We start from the raw sequence: 17,314 nt of genomic DNA on the forward strand, positions 1-17,314 counted from the left end.
TGCAGCTGATCCGTAAATTTCCCTGTCCTGCCACAGCCATTCCCACCATGGGAGGTGAGCAGGCTCCTGGAAATCGGGAAGCAGCTCATCCTCGGGGTAAATTCCTGTGCTTTGGTGTCTCGGCCAGGGAAGCTGTGTTCGTGCCACGGAGCCCTGGGAAAAGGCCAGCGCTCCTGCTTGTGGGGGTGAAGGCATCCCACATTCCTCAAGCTCCTGCTAAAATCCTGATTCATCCCTGGGCTGGAGCTCTCCTCCCGAAGGAGGATGGAGCCAAGGGCATTCGAAAGGTGGGCGGGGAGGAGGAACAACACGCAGGAATGAAGCAGATAAGGAAAATGACACGTTGTTATTGCACCTGGACTAGGCAGGGCCGGGATGGATGGAGCTGGGAATTCCAGCGGCTGCCAGTGCTGCCAACACAGCCCTGTGACTCAGGGGAGCTCGGGAATTCGCCTTTTCCTCCCCTCTGAGCCTTTAGGGTTCAGTTCCATGCTTTTTTTGGTTTCAATTCCCTGCAAAACCACGAGGCTTTTACAACCCGAGGTGAAAAAGCTTTGGGAAGAGGGGTTTGTCCAAGGGGGAGCACGGGGGATGCCGGCAAATATCCTGACAGCCCAGAGCACTGCTTTATCCGCTCATTTTTCCCAAAGGAAAAGCCACCTGGAGCTGGCAGGCAGGAAGATGGCCTGAGCTTTGCTGAGAAACCCCAGTGAGCTGTTATTTAATGGTCCTTTTCCATGGCAATGGCTCCTTCCCAGGGAGAAATTTCTGGGCTGAGGAGTCACAGCTTGGATAAGGCTGGGTAACGTCCTCGGGAGGGGGAAGTGCTGGCGGGATTGACAGCAAGTCTCGGAGCCTCAGCTTCCAGAGTTAGATCTGGCACCAATTTAGCGAAGCAGCTGGAAAGAGGAGTTTGTGCTTGGAATCGTGAGCAGCGAGGGCTGTGCCGAATTCCGGGATGCAACCTGCAGGAGAAATCCTTTCCAGGCTTTTTCCGTGGAGCTAAACCCGTCCGTGTGCGCACGGGCGTGTTTACTACGTGCCAAGAGTGAGCCCACGGCGTGGGAACCCCTTGGGAAAAGGAGGGATCCCGCCAGGAAAGCGGCTCGGAGGCTGGAAAGGGGGTCCCTAAGGAAGGGACAGGCGGGAATGGGCAGAGCTGTGCCCGAGGGAAGGAGCTGGGAATGTGGCAGCCTTGCTCTGCCCGTCTCACCTGCAGCGGCACCCACTGCTGCCCACGCCTCGGGAATTTATGGAAGACATCCTTCCCTGTGAGGGCGGTGAGGCCCTGGAATGGATTTCCCAGAGAAGCTGTGGCTGCCCCTGGATCCCTGGCAGTGTCCAAGGCCAGGCTGGACAGGGCTTGGAGCAGCCTGGGATAGTGGAAGGTGTCCCTGCCCATGGCAAGGGGGTGAAACGGAATGAGCTTTGAGGCCCCTTCCAACCCAACCTGTTCCAGAATTCCATGTCTGATCCCTTCAGGTGCCTGACAGAGGTTTCCCAATTCCTGCCCTGCCTTTGGGTGGCATTCCAGCCTCTGGTGTGCCAGCCTGAGCCTGAATTTGGACTTCCAGCTTATCCCTGGATCAGCTGTCCTCAGGTTTGGCTCCGACTGGGATGTCTCCCCTCTGAATTAAACTGGTTTTTAGGGATTCAGGCTCAGGGGTGGGACAGCAGCCTGGGCCCTCCAAATCCCCTCCCGGTGTTGGAGGAACCATGGGAAGCCGAGGCAGCTGCAGGGGGAGATTTCTCTGAACGTCTGGAGCATGGGAGAAGCCTCTCCATTAGGGAATGATTTTCAGTTAAGGTTTGAGTGATGCTGCTTCTCTGCAGAGCTGCAGCAGCTGCTCCTGCTGGGGGGGACTCTGCCAGCCGCTCATCCCTGCCTTGGGAGCTTCCCAGGGCTCGGGAATGACACGGAGGCTCGGGCCGGGAGGTGCTGGCTTGGGGGGCATCTGGGAAGAGCGGGATTCTGGGGAGATGTGCTGGGATCATGAAGGATTGGAGGAGTCTGGAGGCACCAGATTAGCAGCGCTTTGGTAGGAGGCGATGGAGGCTGGTGGCTCCGGAGAGTCGCGGGCGGGAATCGCGCTGGGAAGGGAGAGAGGGAGGGAGGGCTGGGAAGGCACAGCCACCACGGGGATGGAAGCAAACCCAGGCACTTCCCGCTCGGTGACATGGGAATGGGGGGCAGGGATGCCTGTTGCTGTGGTTTTTAAAAGCGCTTCCCAAATGCCGGTTGGGAACCGCGGGGTTTGGTGGGAATTTTGTGTGGAATTACGGTTGGCTGCGCAGAGGGAGCAGCCTCGGGTTGTGCCAGGGAAGGTGTCCATTGGATACGGAGGAAAACTCCTTCATGGAAAGGGTTGTCAGGCGTTGGAACAGGTCCCAGGGGTGGAGTCCCCATCCCTGGAGGGATTTAAAATCCGTGTGGATGTGGCACTTGGGGACGTGGGATAGTGGTGGCCTTGGAACAGTCGGACTCCGTGATCTTGGAGGGCTTTTCCGACCTCAGTTCGTCAATAATCGATATTCCCAAGAGAGCAAGAGGCAGTGGGTGAGGCACTGGAATTCTTTCCCCTGGAGGGAATGTCGGGATAATGCTGTTGTCCACCTTTCCCCGGTGGCCTGTCCCCTTTGAGAACGACACGAACACCTTCCCAAGACTCTTGTTGCCATCATCCCTTGGAATTCAGCCAGCTGGAACAGCCTGTGCCTGCTGCAGGGGCGACAGAGCCCAGCCTGGTGTTTGCAGGGATTGAGGAGGTGGTTCGGATAACCTGGATGTTGGAATCCCTGCAATTTCAGGGAGATTGTTGCACTCCCAGCCTCATTCCCACCGTTTCCTTATGATTTGTTGTAATCCTAATGGAGCAGCTGAGGAGAATTGGCAGGGTTGGGATGGAGGAGGAGAGGGGCTCGTTACCCCGGGAGTAACGGAGCGTCTGGCTCCGACTGGGAGCCCAACAGGAGCAGGATTTCGGAGCAGCGGGATTGGATGTGCTGTGCCTGGGGGCGGTGGCAACGACAACAAACTGAATAATAATAATAATAAAAAGCTTCCCATGTTCCCAGCTATTCCTGGAGCCTCGTTCCTTGTCCAAATCTCCTGGAGGAGGGGGCCGGTTTGCTTTCAGGTTTAGGACAGTCCTTAACCCTGGAATCTGTTGGCTTTTTTTGTCAGGGCACCGGGATCAGCGGAGCTGGATGGGCTCTCTGTTGACTGAATCCTTCCTGGCACGTTCCAGGGATCTCCAGAGCTCCAAGGCTGCCTACAGAGGTCCGGACTTTTCCTGGGTGCTGACATGGAGAATTCCAAGGCTGTGGTGTGAACCAGCCCCGTGCCATATCCATGTGTTGAGGAATGATGCTCCAGCTGGAAGAACGCCACAGAATTCCCTCGCCCTCACGTTCCTGGGCCATTCTTGCACAAACAGCACACATCCATCCAGAGGTGAGTAAGGAATCCCTGAAGCCACTGGGGCCTCTGGAGGATGGATGGTGGAGCCCTGATGGAGAGGCTGCATCCAAGGTATCCATGGGGATAACCCAGCTGATGGATGCCTGGGATGCTCCAACTCTCCTTTACATCCCTCTGAAGGTGTAGGACTCCTGGGAATGTGTGTAGTCTCCCTGCCATTGCCCCGGGCATTTAGAGCCAGGCTCAACCCTTTCCCACAGGTTGGGAAGCTCTGAAGTGAATGGATTTGCTCTGGAGGCTGGAGGTGGGGACGGATCCGTGCGAACATCCCGTCTTTTGTGACAGGCTCAAATTAATTCCTTAATTCCCTTAAATGCTTCGCCACCCGCCCTCTGTGTCATGACAGAGGGAAAAGATGGGATTTCTGAGGGCATTAATCCTTTCCCTTCATGCTTTAGGGAATGTTCACGCATCCAGTCTATCCAAAACATTCCGAAATTGCCTGTAAATGGCGTCACTGCCGTACAGGAGTCAGGGACCGGAGCCCTGGGGATCACTGGCATGAATCCCAATGCTGGAGCTGGGCTGGAAGTGCAATCTGGTCCTTGCAATCTGGTGGAGCCAGGCTGCAGAGGGGCAGCTGGAGCAGCTGGAACGCAGAAATCCTGAGCTGTATCGGATTAATTGCCTGGTGTCCATTAATTGGCAGGATCTGGGCTGGGATGGGCTCTATCCCACCCCTTGGAAAGCCTCGGATGGCTTCCGATTGTATTTCCCCGAATAAAAGAGTCATTTCCAGTGTTCCTGAGCTTCTTCCCTCTGTCTGCTCCAGGTTTGGGGGCTTCCAGGGGTGCCTGCCTGCCCGGGAGCGGATCGTGCCGAAGGGAGACCTTGGAAGTGCCACAGGCTGGATGAAACGATTTGTCGGAATGCTAAATTTGGCAGCAGCTTTTCATCCGAACCGGAGCCACTTTGCACCTGTCTGGGAAGATAAAGGGGCTCGGAATGAGCGTGAGTGGGATTTTTCTGCCTGAACGGGATACAAAGGCCTCGGCACAAATGAATTCCGGAGCTTCAAAGCTTTTCCTTGAATGTTTTTCCGCCCCTGTCAGGCTGTTTTATTTCCCAGGTACGGTGATATCACCCAGCAGACCATTTGAAGGCTGCTCCACTTGCTTTAAGGAGGAATGGGCAGGCGAGGATGTGCCGCTATTCCCTGCTGGATCAGCTTTTCTGGGACAGGGATGATTTTTTTTTTTTTTTTTGGCTATTTTTCTAGGCTGTTTTTTTCAGTAGGAGCATCTAAGTTGTGTCCTTGGATGATGGCAGCTGCTGTGTCCAAAGGGAATCGCTGTCCTTCCTCCCGAACGGGATGGTCGCTGCGGTGTGTCCATACTTACGAGTGTTTTTTTGGGAAAAAGGTGATTGGTCGGAAGGGATCTTAAAGCTCATCCCGTTCCACCCCCCCGCCGTGGGCAGGGACACCTCCCACTATCCCAGGGTGTGCTCCAAGTCCTGTCCAAGGTGGCCTCGGACACTTTCGGGGATGGAGGAGCCACAGCTTCCCTGGGAAATCTGTTCCAGGGCCTCACTGCCCTGACAGGGGAGAATTTCTTCCCAATATCCCATCTAAGCCTGCCCTCTGGCAGTGGGAAGCCATCCCCTCTTTTGCTGTCACTCCACACTCTTGTGAACAGCCTCTCTCCATCTTTCTCGGGAACATTTCCTGACAGGAAAGTGCTGACTTTTCCATGCTGGGCACTGGAAGCGTGAGGGAGCGGACACCTCTGTGCTGTGCTCGGTAGTTCTCCAGAGGGCAGGGATGGTGGGAGAGCCCCAGGTGTGGCTGAGGGGAGATTTTGTTGCTTCCTAAATTCCCCGGTTGGAAGGGAAGAGGCAGGTGGGGGTCGGGCTGTGCTCCCAGGGAACAGGGACAGGACAGGAGGAAATGGCCTCAAGCTGTGCCAGGGCAGGTTCAGGTTGGACACCAAGGAGGAATTTCTTCATGGAAAGGGCTGTCAGCCATTGGAAGGGGCTGCCCAGGGAGGTTTGGAGTCCCCTCCCTGGAGGTGTCCAGGGAAGGCCTGGAGGCAGCACTCAGTGCTCTGGGCTGGGGACAAGGTGGGGATTGTCACGGGCTGGACTCGGTGCTCCTGGAGGTCTTCTCCAAGGGAATTGGTTCTTGTGGGATCCTTCCGTGATTCCTGTGCGATCTTTCCGTGATAACGTCGGTAGCGCAGGTGATCCCCAGCCCAGCGGAGGCCTCTGCTCGCACCAGGTGGGGTTTGCTTGGATCCCAGCGAGGATTCCCGGCTGGAACCGCGGCCAGCCCCGGATTGCCCCGCCCCGTGGCACTGTCGCCGGCCGCCGCCAGGCGGCGCCACGGCGCCCCGCACCCCCCGTTGCCGTGGCGACCGCAGGTTGCGTAGCGGCCCTTACGCAGTTGACGCAGTGGGCGGCCCCGGCGAAGCGGGGGCGGCCCCGGCAGGGCGGAGGCGGCGTTGGAGAATCGGGGGCCGCAGGGCCCCCGGCATGGAGGAGGCGGCGGCGGCGGCCGCGGCGCTCCCGAGGCAGCGGCAGCGAGGTGAGGGCCGGCGATGGGAATGCGGCAGCGGGGGCCGGCGCTGCGGCAGGTGCGGGGGAGCCGGGAGGGCGCTGGGAGGGCCGGGGGTGCGCCCGCCGCCGCCCCCCGCCCCGCTCGGGTGCAGGCCCGTGGCGGCCCGGGGGTCTGGATCCCGCGGGAAGCGCGGCGTTCCCGCCGGGAGGGCCCCGCTGCGTGTGGCCTGCGCGCCCTGGGAAGCGGTGGGCTGCCACCTGCGGCCCTGGAAAGGCGCCATCCTGGCCCGGGCAGGTGCGGGGCGTGAAGGTGATCCCCTGGTTTGGGATTCGGGGTCCTGCGGTGGGAGGCGGGAGCGCTGCTGCTGGATGTCCAGGGAGGAGAGGCTGCGGTGTGGGTGTGGGTGTGACACAGGGATTCTTGCTCCCAGCTTTTATTACTTCCCGCAGGGAATGGTACCTGACTTGAGCAACGCGGGCGGATGCTGAGCCGTGGCCGTAAAAATCCCAAATTTAGGCTCGCAGGCAGCTGCGGAAGTGATATATCCTTATAAAAGTAAGGAAGATGTCGCTCCGAGGTCTTGGAGCTGGGATGCTGCCAGGCTGCTCAGCCAGAATTCCCGCTGTGCCCAGTTCTGGGAATTAGTGCCTGCTGGTGTGTTTGGGACAGGCTTCAGTTGGCACTGGGAATGTGGGAATGGGGATTGCCGAGCCTGGTGCACGGCATGGTCCTTAGAGCGTGCTCCAGGTGGGAATTCACACAGTGATTCCCAAAGGCAGGGTATATAACCCCGGGACCATGAAAGCAGCACAGCTCTGGGAAACGGTTTTAAAGGAGAGGGGTATTCCAAGGTGGGAATCTCCCACCTGGATGAAACTTAGTGGGGATGACTTGCTGCAGCCTCCTGGCAGGACAGGGAGCAGCACCCCGAGTTTTTGTGGTCAGGGTGAGTGTTCTTAAGTGGGAGATAGTGAAATGGTGGGAAGTGGCTCTTGGAAAGCTTCGGACTCTCCGTGATTCTGGCGTTGGTGTATCCCGTGGGCACCGCTGGAAAAAGCTTTCCAAGTGGGAAACCTGAGCTGGGGGAAGGTGTTTGCTGTGCCAGGTGTTGGTTGTCGGGGTCATAAAAGTTGCATGGGGGTCTTAAAGCTGCTGGTGAAATTCCAGCAGTGCCAGCTTGGATGGGGAATGGCCGAGGGGGTCGGGAATGGCTGACAGGGACAAGAGACTTGGAAAAGCATCTGCTACATGGTAAATGATACAAATAACCTGGAATTCCTGCAGCCAAAAGCCTTCAGCCAGGAGCAGGATAAAATTCCCCCTTTAAATGGGAATTTAAATCAGAAAGTTGGGAGTTGGCAGCTCTGCTGCAGGGGGTCAAAATCAGGGATTTAAGGATATGGACTGTGGGATGATTTTGTCAGTGCTGGCCTAAAAAAATCCAGATTTGACCCGAATTCCAGTTTAAATTAAGGCACTGGGCACTTTTTGCCCTCTACCTGCACAGCCAGATCCGGATCCCAGAGACAGGGAATGCTGTAAATCCCTGGCAGCTCTGTGGTTGCTGGGAAAAGGGCGGTGAGAAAGGGAAACTTCTCTGGGCTGTGTCCACTTGTTCTGTTTCCAGAGGGCTGGGAAGGAGCAGTTGTGCAACGATGGGATTTGAGGAAAGTGCCGTGCCAGGAGGGAAAGTGGGAAGGCTGAAAATGCTCCTCCCAATGACCAAAAATGTGGGGAAAAACCCCTCAAAATCCTATGTTTTGGAACTTTGTTAAAATTCCCTGGACAAACAATTAGAGGAACCAAAAAGAAACCCCTGCTTGGGGATTTTTTTTGGACTTTGTGTGGGAATCTCAGTCCCGTTCCTTGTGCTCTCCCTCCTCGTGGAAGTTAATTAATTGGGAGCTGGCTGCTCCAAACGAGGTCACTTGGATTTCGGAGCTGCCGTATCATTGTATGGGTTTGCAAAATCAGGATTTAAGGCTTTTGTGCATTAGAAAATTTTCCTTAAAGCGGCATAATCCTGGGGTTTGGGGGTCTTTTCCAGGCAGCTGGAAAGATGTAGGGAGGAAAAGTGTTAAAACTGGAGGGTGTAAAGTTCAGGATGCTGCTCAGCTTTGGATGGAGAAGAGTTTGGAGAAGCTTCCAGTCATTCCCAGGCCTGGCTGTCATTTGTGAAACTTCCTTGGACTAAACCAGCAGGAATTCCCTTCTGTCCCAAACATCCCTGTCCCATCCGAAAGCTTTGTTTTTTTGGGGAATTAAACCTTTATACCTCCCCTAGACCACGCAGCTTTATTCTGGGGAGCCTGCACCCTGCTTTTCCTCCCTTCCCGTTCCATCTTTCCCAAATAAATAACCCTTGGTTCCACCTCTGCTCCCAACAGCAATCCAGCTGATGAATAAGAACATCCCGAGCTGGATCCAGCCCTGGAGTTTGAGGAATTTCCAGTTCAAGGCGCAGCAGTTGAGATGGGGTGAGTGAAACCATTTGAATCCGCTCTCAGAGCTGCAGGGCCGGAGTTTCTCGGGAGCTGGGAGCGGATGAAAGTGGCCTTTGTGCCATGGGGAGTGTGACAAATGGACTTTTGTGGGATCTGCGGAGAGCGCCGGGATGTTTATTCCTGCTGGGATAGATGGGAGTCAGTCCGGCTCTTCACGCCAGTTGGGAGCTGCTATTTTCATTATTCCATACAGGATATTGTTCATTTAGGTGTGCTCTTATATTTTGTGGATTTTTAAGGAGAAATCAGGGGGGAAAAAACCCCCAAAACCTGGAAAATTTGCCAGGTGCAGCACCTGCCCAGCTTGGAACTTTGGGGATGGAGGGAATTGAAATGGTTTCCCAGGTTTTGATTAGAACTGGGAAAGTTTGTCCTGCTGAGGAATATCCTGCCCTGAAATATGGACAAAAGTGCTGCTGGACCTTAGGGGGGCTTTTGGATCCAGGATGTGACTCCTGCAGAGCTTTAGGAAAAATGTGCCCTGTACCTTCAGGCATTCCTTCTGCTCTTTCCTCCTTTTTTGTCCTTTCTCCCCTCCTTCCCAGGGGAAGGCACGTGGATCCCTTAGCTCTGGATCTCTTTGGAAAGATGAAATAAAAAAGCGTTGGATTATTTTCCTCTTCCTTGCAGCAGGAGCTGGAAATCTGCATGGCAGGCAGAGACTGTCAGGTATTCTGTCCCGGGCTCTTAATCCAGGAGTTTCTTTTTTAACTCAAATCCTTCCTTAACTGCCCTTGTGCAGATCCCTGAAAATCCTCATCCCACCCCATCCATTGGCATTTCTCCCCCTCTCTGAGGAGCCTTCTGAGCTCCTCTTCAAAGATGTGTGGAATTGCATGAAAATTCCTGGCTTTTCATTCCCTTCCAGCTGAGGTTTTGATTCCTGTGTGTTCCCTTGGTGTGGAATTAAAACAAGGGGGTTCCTCAGGCATGGCTTTGAGCTCAATAGGAATTTTTCCCTGGAAACCGGATACAAGATGTAATTTAGAGCCTTCAATTCCAAGTTCTCCTGGTGTTTTCCACTTGCCATTTCATCAGGAGTCAGTGGCAAAAATCCCAGTGCAGCTCACTTGTACCCATTAGTAAAGGTGGGAATGCCACCTTAAATGAGCATTTTCCATGGCTTTTTTCCTCTGGAACATGTTTCCTTGGGATTTCTTGGCCTGGAGGTTTGATTGTCACCACAGACCTGAGTGATCCTGAGTTTGGATCCAGGCAGGCTGCAGGACAGAATCCTTATCCTTACTCTTTTGGAATAAAATGCTGAATCCCTCGGGCCACCTTAAAACATTTGAACTGGATAATGGGAAGAAACAGGAAAATTCAGGACACTCCTTTTATAGTTCAGTGCAGTAAAGAGAAAATGGGCAGGTTGGGGTGGAATTCAGCCCTTTCTTCCCTGAAAGGTGCTTTTCTTCCCTGGAAGGTTCCCATTTGGATGTGTCCTGCTGCTCCATGTCTGCTGGAAGTTGGAATTTCCACAGCTCTGCATCCTTTGGGATGAAATTGAATATTCTGTCGTGGCTTGTCTTTGCAGCCCAGATCCCTGGTGTTGACACAGCCTTGATGTATTTTTGGAATATGGATTTCAGCTCCAAACTGGGAGCCTCTGGAGGCTTGGCTTTTCCCATTGGATCTGCTAAATGATCCTGCAAATTGGTGCTGGTTTCTCCCGTGGGAAATGAACTGTTTCACCTCCCAGAAAATCAGAACAGGGCAGGTGCTGCTCGGGAGTTTCCAGCGTCTCAGCCAGCCAGGGATTGTCCTGAAAAAAGTGGATCCTGCTCTGCTTGGATCCCATGGTTAGAATCCTGGAATGGTTTGGGTTGGAAGGGGCCTTAAAGCTCATCCTCTATCCCAGGTTGCTTCCAGCCCCATCCAACCTGGCCTTGGACACTTCCATGGATCCACAACTTCCCTGGGCATCCTATTTCTTGGTGATATCCAGATCCCAAAAATGTTCTTCTTTTTCCTCTGGGCCACATTTAACCTTTGGAAGCACATTCCCCTTTCTGTGACTCCGGGTTTTTTCCAGCTGATTCAGTTGTTTGTCACCATCTCCATGGCACCGGAGCATCCGCTAATGACAACCAGCACTTCCCCAAATGAGAGCATTCAGGGATGAACTGGATTTTTCCTTGGAGAGGGGAAAACACATGCCCTGTCAGAGGAAGGAGAAAAACTTCCCAGAAAAGCAGGAATTTGTGATTTGTGCTGCTCATTTTCCTCCCTGGATAGAGTGGGGAATAAGGGCAAATTTCCTGGAGAGATCCTGCTCTCTGTGGGATTGCTCTTCCCTCTCCCTTTGTCAGTTTTCCCTCATTTTCTAGTGGAAAAAGAGGCATCCATGTTCCAAAACTGGAGGGATCAGAGCTTTCCTCAAAATCCACTGACTAATCCAGGGGCAAAATTCCCTTTCCCTTTGTGGAAATGTGGTGTTAAAACTTCTGCAGGAAGCCACAGGCTGCTTTGTCTGGAAAACCTTGTTCCCTCTAAGTTTTGTGGCTATTCCTGGATCAATGTGTTGCTTTTGGAAAAAAGTCTTTTGGCCCTTAAAAAAACAAGGGATCATGTTTTCTTCCCGAGCCCGTTTGAACACCTCCAGTGCCATAATGGAATTTAGCTCAGTAGGAAATGGGCACATCCCCAAATCCAGTGTTATCCTTGGTTATTCCAAGGCCTGGAAGAGCCAGAGGTAGAGAGCTTTGTTGCATGGAACTCTTTGCCTTATGGAATCCCAGCAGGCAAGGAGAATTTCGGGATTCTCCGGGGCCTTGCTCTGACTTTGTGTTCCCCTTGGATGAGGGCGGAGGAACGGGGAGAGGCGGCTTGGGAGGTGGGAAGCACGTGGGAAGCTGCAGAAAACGCTCGGGAATGGGCGGCTGAGTAAGTGTGGAGCCTCCTGGGAATACTGGCAGAGCCGGTGAAATTCCCTTGTGAGGTGGGGAGCAGGAATTTGGGGAGGGAAGTCGGGAACATGCCAATGCTGGAAGTTTCTCTGTTATCTAACGTGCGAGTCTGCGGGATGTGTTTTATCCTGGAGAAAAGGAGGATCAGGGAGACCTTCTCATTCCTTACAAATCCGTGACTGGATGTGGGAGCCAGGTGGGATTGGGCTCTTCTCCCAGGGAACAAACGATAGGACCAGAGGGAACAGCCTCAAGTTGCACCAGGGGAGGTTTAGGCTGGATATTGGGAATATCTCTTCATGGAAGGAGTTGTAAAGCACTGGAAGATGCTGCCCAGGGCAGTGGTGGGGTCCCCATTCCTGAAGGGATTTAAAATCCATGCGGATGTGATGCCTGGGGACATGGGTTAGTGGGTTAATTGTTGGATTTGATGATCCAAGTCTTTTCCAACCTTAACAATTCCATGATCCTCTATGGGCAGGCCAGGTGCTCCTGAGGGGTTTGATGTTCCCAGCTCTTCCCATGTCCTTCATAGCATAACCCACATTTTGTGTCCATGGATTTGCTGGCTCCTTGGGTGTTTGTTCCCTGGAATGGCTTGGAACCCTGGTTTCCCACCATTTCTGGGCAGGAACTCCAAGGATTGTCACATTTAGCCTTTATTCCTTGGGACACACGAGGTTAATTTGGTCCTCAAGGGGATGATCCTGCCAGATTTTCCTTCTCCTGGGGGGCGACAAGACAGGGAAGTGAACTTTTGGAATTACGTCATCCGCAAGCCCGGTAAGGGCTCTCGGTTCCGGATTTTTGGGATACACTGAGGGGGTTCAGGCAGCGGAACTGATCCGAGGTGGCTTTTAGCGGCTCTGGGCTCACCCAAATCCTTCTGGCTCAGGAGAGCGGAAGGGAATGCGCTGTGTTTGTTCACTGGATGCTCATCCCAGGGGTCGGATTAGTTCAGCGTTCCGTGGCAGCTCCGACCGGGTGGACGAGGTGCTGGGGAGGTGTCACCTGGGCAGGCCGAGGAAGAGGCGGAGTTGCCCAAGGGAACGTGGGAATCTCTCCAACACGGAGGATCCTGGACTCTCCTCAGCCGCTTATCCTCTTAAAACCTTGGGATGTTGCGCAACGGACAAGTCAGTCATAGGATATCCCAAGTTGGAAGGGATCCACAGGGATCATGGAAATCCCGCTCCCGTTGTCCTTGGTGTTCCCAGCTGCCATTGTATTTATCCTGCCGTTTTCCAGCTGCTCTCCTCATTTTTCTTGTTAACTCTTCGTTGATCAACATCTGGAAGCGGGATATGGATTGAGGGGAGCGAGAGGCGCTTCCCACTGCCAAGGAACGAGGCCTCTCTTTCCAGGAAAGCCTAGGCAGGGGGGTTTTGGAAAACCAGGTGGAATGGGAAGAACTCATCGTGGTTCCTGCTCCTGCAGCTGCAGATTTTGCCTTGTGTGTGCCAGAGCTGGGAAATGCCTCCCTTTGGAGTGCAAAAAGCATGGAAGGGTGTGGTCGGAGCAATCCGGAACCTTTTCACCTGAAAGCACCTGATTTATGACACCAAAATCCCAATGTTCACATGGATTTGTTTGGCGAACCGGTCGGCTCTGAGTTCCCTGGGGCTGGGCCAAAACACTCCCTCCTGCCTGGCATGGAAAACACAGCCCCGGAGCCTCCGCTCCGGAGCACGAGGGCTCAATGTTCCCAAAAAACAGTGAGTTGGCCTTTCCGTTCTTCCAGCAGGTGCCGTTTGGTTTAACCTTAGTATTTAGGGAAGTTGGTTGGGTGGAGAGTGGGAGCGAATCCCCTTTTCCCTCTGGAGTACTTCCATCATTTCAGCGTGTCAGGGCCTGGAGGTTTTATATGGATAGGATGAAAGCAGATGGATCTTCTGCCTCAACGTCTGGAGGTGCAAGGTGTCGTGCTGGAGGGTGGGATACTGGAATTCCTGGTTGTCCAGGCCTGGAGAAGCGGGAGATCCTGTTCCCAGACAACGTGACCATTTGTTTCCCTGTACTTTAGACAGCTATCCTGGTGTTTGCTCAGCTCCTTACAGCTAGCTCCAAAGGTTTTCCAGGGATTTGCATTTTGCATTGGAGCTTTTGTTTAAGCTCTGGATTTCTTGAGGAGAAAAAGTGACAAATCCAATTAGGAGAGAGGAAGAGGGAGGCATTTAGGATTACACAAGACGTGGTGGCCCTCAGGACTGTGGCTGCTGCTCCCTTTTTGTAGGAAAAAGGAGAGCAGTGTTCTTTTACTTTTCCCAATATTTATCGTATTCCTGCTGCCGAGGCTCCATTAGGCATTGCTGCTCCTGGAAAAGGAGATGAGGTTGGAAGTTCTCATGTTCCTATGGGAACAGGGAGTTGCAAGGCTTGGAGTTCTCATTTATAAGGAGATTTGTCAAGAAAGATGGGAAAGGGATTCAATTTCTGACTCAAGTGGGAAACCAAGATTCCTTCTGTCCCGGTTGGCTCCTGACTCTGAGTTGTCCCATTCCAGGCTGCTCCGTGGCCTCGGAGTTAATTACAAGTTGGATAAGGAGATGCCCGAATCCGCCCTGCTGTTGTTTTGCTGACTCAGCAGCCCGGTGCTCCTTTTTTTAGAGAGAGCGGCAGCAAAAAGACCACCCTGGATTCCGGATGCTTGTGGAGCAGGGTTAGGAGCCCCCTTGGGATGAGTTTTCCAGGCTCAGCTGTTCCTTAATCTGCTTTTCCCACCTCCTTGGAAGTAGATAAGATGTTCAGGACAGAGAAATCCATTTTTTTCCCCCCAGTGCAACTGTTGTTTAAGTAGCTCCCAAGGAATATGGGACTTTGCCCAGCCCTGTCTGCATGCCTCTTCCTGGGAATATCGCCCCACGTGTGTTCAGAAATGTTGGGAGTGGGGGAGAGCCGGGAAAACAGCTGCATTGTGTGAGGGAAGAGGAACGGCCGTCCCAAAGTCCACCTGGAAAACTGAAATGGGAAGAAGATGAGAGGTCAATTAAGGAAGAGCTGTGGGGTTTTAATGGGTTTCCAGCCAGGTCCAACCGAAAACAGGCACCTGTTGTGGGATGGGGCCTGGATTTCGGTGTGTCGGGATCCTGACTGAAGCAGCTGTGGAGTTTTTTCCCTGTGGGAACTTCCCAAGGGCTCTTCTGCCGCTGCACCGTGGCTGCGTTGTGGTCAGTGCATCCAGGACTCCTGCCTGAGGGATACAATCCCTTCATTTAGCATAAATCTGGGATTTGGGGCTTCTGCCTGAAGGTTGTCATCCCTTATTTTATAGTAATGGGATTGTCTTTTTGCCCCCCAAATTTGGATTTTCCATTAATTAGTGGCTGTTATTAATTATGACTTGGTACTTTATTACTTCAATTTTCCATGTTTCTGGTGCTGTAGAATGGAATTTGAGTTCATCCATCCCTTTGGAGTGCAGGGAAGTTTCGGCTCTCCAGTTGAAGGGGAGCTCTGCCTTCCTCGGAGCCTTTTTCCTTGGAACTATTTTGGGAGCATGATTTCATCTTCCTCCCGGAGCGGGGGAAAAGCCCACCCCAGAAACGTGGGGGATTCAGAGCTTCTGTTCTTCCCTGCAGAAAACCACGGAATTGTGCCTCAGATTTCCCTAAAATGGGGGTGTTGGAACATTGTAGGAGGGAAAAGGGGTGAGTTGCATGCTGCCAGTGGACAGATCCGCGTTCTCCGGAGGTCACTCCTTGCTGGCAGCCCGGAGCAGGAATGGGATTCCTGGGTGCCGGCAGCTGAGGGAGGGCTGTTTTAAAGAGGCAGCTCCTGCTGGCCTCTCCCAGTGATTCCAACCCCTTGCCTCCTTGTTTTCTCTTGGATGTTTACCTCTGGATTCTTTGGCTCCCATCCTGGTCGTGCTAAATCCTGTGGTGGACTTGGGAAGAGCTGGATGAGGGTGGAGGTGAGATTTTTTTATCGCAACACGTTGCAGAGCCTGGATTGTCCCCTGCTCTCCCCACACTGCTTTCCTGGTGGAAACACGGAATTTTCCCATTTTGCTGTGTTGTCTCCTCCCTGGCTTGTCAGGGAGAGGAGGAGGGAGAGAGGGAAGAAGGGATGTGTGGGCTGCTGGTGCTGGAATTTAAAACCTCCTCATGGAAAGGGACGGGGTCATCCCAGTGTCCTTTTTACCTTTTCCAGCTTCACTTCAGGCTGGCAGCTGAAACACCTTGAAAATTCCAGCCAGGAAATCATTTAACTGAGGGGGGGAAGTATTCCTAGTGTCATTCCATAATCTTACTCCCTGGCTTGAGAGGGATCGTTTGAGCTCTTCTGCTGGACACTGATCCCAGTGGGGAGCAAGGAATACGGTGGAGGGAGAAAGAAACCTGTGCACACTCATTTTTTCCAGCTTAAGGAATGCTTGGGTTCATACTGTGCTGGACAATTCCAGGCTAGATGCTGGAGCTGGATATTCCCTGGGTCTGTCTGCCCCACTGTTTCCCTCTTTGCAATGAAAATAAAATCCTTAAGTATCCATGGGCTCTTGAGGTTGCAAAAATGGGAATGTCAGAAGCTGGAGACATAGGTTGATTTCTTTTTTTTCCCCTCTGGAGAAGGTATGCTGTCTGTGGAATGTGGAAAAGACTGTCAGGAACATGGCTGGGAAGGTGTGTGAGAAGCTCCTGGAATTCTGGGAGCTGTTAGGAGTGCTCAAGAGATCCCTTCTCCAAGAGACCTTTGGAATTCTCTTGGTATTTTGGAAAAAAATCAAAGCTGTCTGACAAGCCAGGTGACAAGTGACACCTGAGTTGTGCCAGGGGGAGTTTTAAGTTGGACAGTAGGGAAAGTTCCTTCATGGAAAGGGTTGTAAAGCATTGCAACAGACTCCAGTGGCGGAGTCCCCATTCCTGGAAGGATTTAAAATCCATGTGGATGTGGCACTTGGGACAGTGGTGGCCTTGGCAGTGCTGGGGGAATGTTGGACTGGATGATCATGGAGGGCTTTTCCAACGTGAACAATTCCATGATCCGTTTGTCCTTGCTGTTGGACACACAGAAGGTCTCAGCCTGGGATTTTTTGGTGTTCCTGTGGGTTGTCCACAGGGATGCAGGCAAAATTCCTGTTATTCCCTATCAAAAAGACTGGGAATATTTCCCCTTACTGCCCAGAGAAGAACTGTAGGAGATCTCATTTGTGCCTGTGCTCAGAATTTAAGGCTGAGGGAAGGAATTGAGGGAAGAAGAGGCGCAGGATTGGGATGGAGAGGAGTTGGACCTGGGCTGGGATAATTCCTGATCCTTCGGAGCTTCATTATTCCTTAATCAGCTGTGTTAATTACAATACAGTGTTGCTCCCAGGCCTCTGAGCTCCGATCAGGGATGAGGATGTGAACTGAAAAAGGTGGAATAAAGGAGTTTTTTCCAGCTTTGGAAGTTCACTTGCCCCGGCAATAACGGAGTGAGTCACCGAACCCCAGCTCTGGTGCCTGTGATCTCTTCCTGGCTGATAAGAACATTCCCGCCAAGAGCTCTTCCAGGCATTTCCTTTTGAAGCTTAATTGAAAAAGCTCTGGATGATTGGATACTTCATGGTTAATTATAAGATAATTAAAGGAAAGGCGGGAAAATCCACACCTGGACAAATCCTGCTGAAGGAATCGCTGCAGAGGCGCTCCATTTAATTACCGGGATGGCCACACGTTGCCTCGAGAATGAGAGGAAAAAGGACTTTCTTTTCCAGCAGCCTCAAACTGGTCGGGCTGGGAGCCAGAGGCTTGTCCTGGAGTAGATCCCAATATACAGCTTTTTTCCTTATGATCCTGTTTGGATTATAAATTCAAATGTGGAATTCATATCTGCTGGACGAGGGGAAAGGTGGCTCTTCCCAGAGAAATCAATTGCAAAAAGCATCCCTGTGCTGTTGGAGCAGGGATCCTTCCTGTTTTCCGTGGGTTGCCAACTTCCCTGGGCA

General features: G+C 52.9%; 1 protein-coding gene across 3 annotated transcripts in view; it reads left to right on the forward strand.

Annotated features, from left to right (window-relative positions):
- The first annotated feature begins 5,891 nt into the window (after positions 1 to 5,891).
- DAGLA (diacylglycerol lipase alpha) overlaps positions 5,892 to 17,314 on the forward strand; it is a 57,167-nt gene continuing 45,744 nt past the window's right edge. Inside the window, exons 1-2 of one of the 3 annotated variants that reach the window (XM_048306623.1) lie at positions 5,892 to 6,054; positions 8,366 to 8,455. The gene's annotated coding sequence lies outside the window, so the exon portion shown is untranslated. Of the gene's footprint in view, positions 6,055 to 6,456; positions 6,534 to 8,365; positions 8,456 to 17,314 lie in introns of those variants that run through there. The other 2 variants (XM_048306622.1, XM_048306624.1) reach the window with 2 other exon arrangements.

Source organism: Corvus hawaiiensis, chromosome 6 (assembly GCF_020740725.1).
Source record: "Corvus hawaiiensis isolate bCorHaw1 chromosome 6, bCorHaw1.pri.cur, whole genome shotgun sequence".
NCBI lineage: Eukaryota > Metazoa > Chordata > Aves > Passeriformes > Corvidae > Corvus > Corvus hawaiiensis.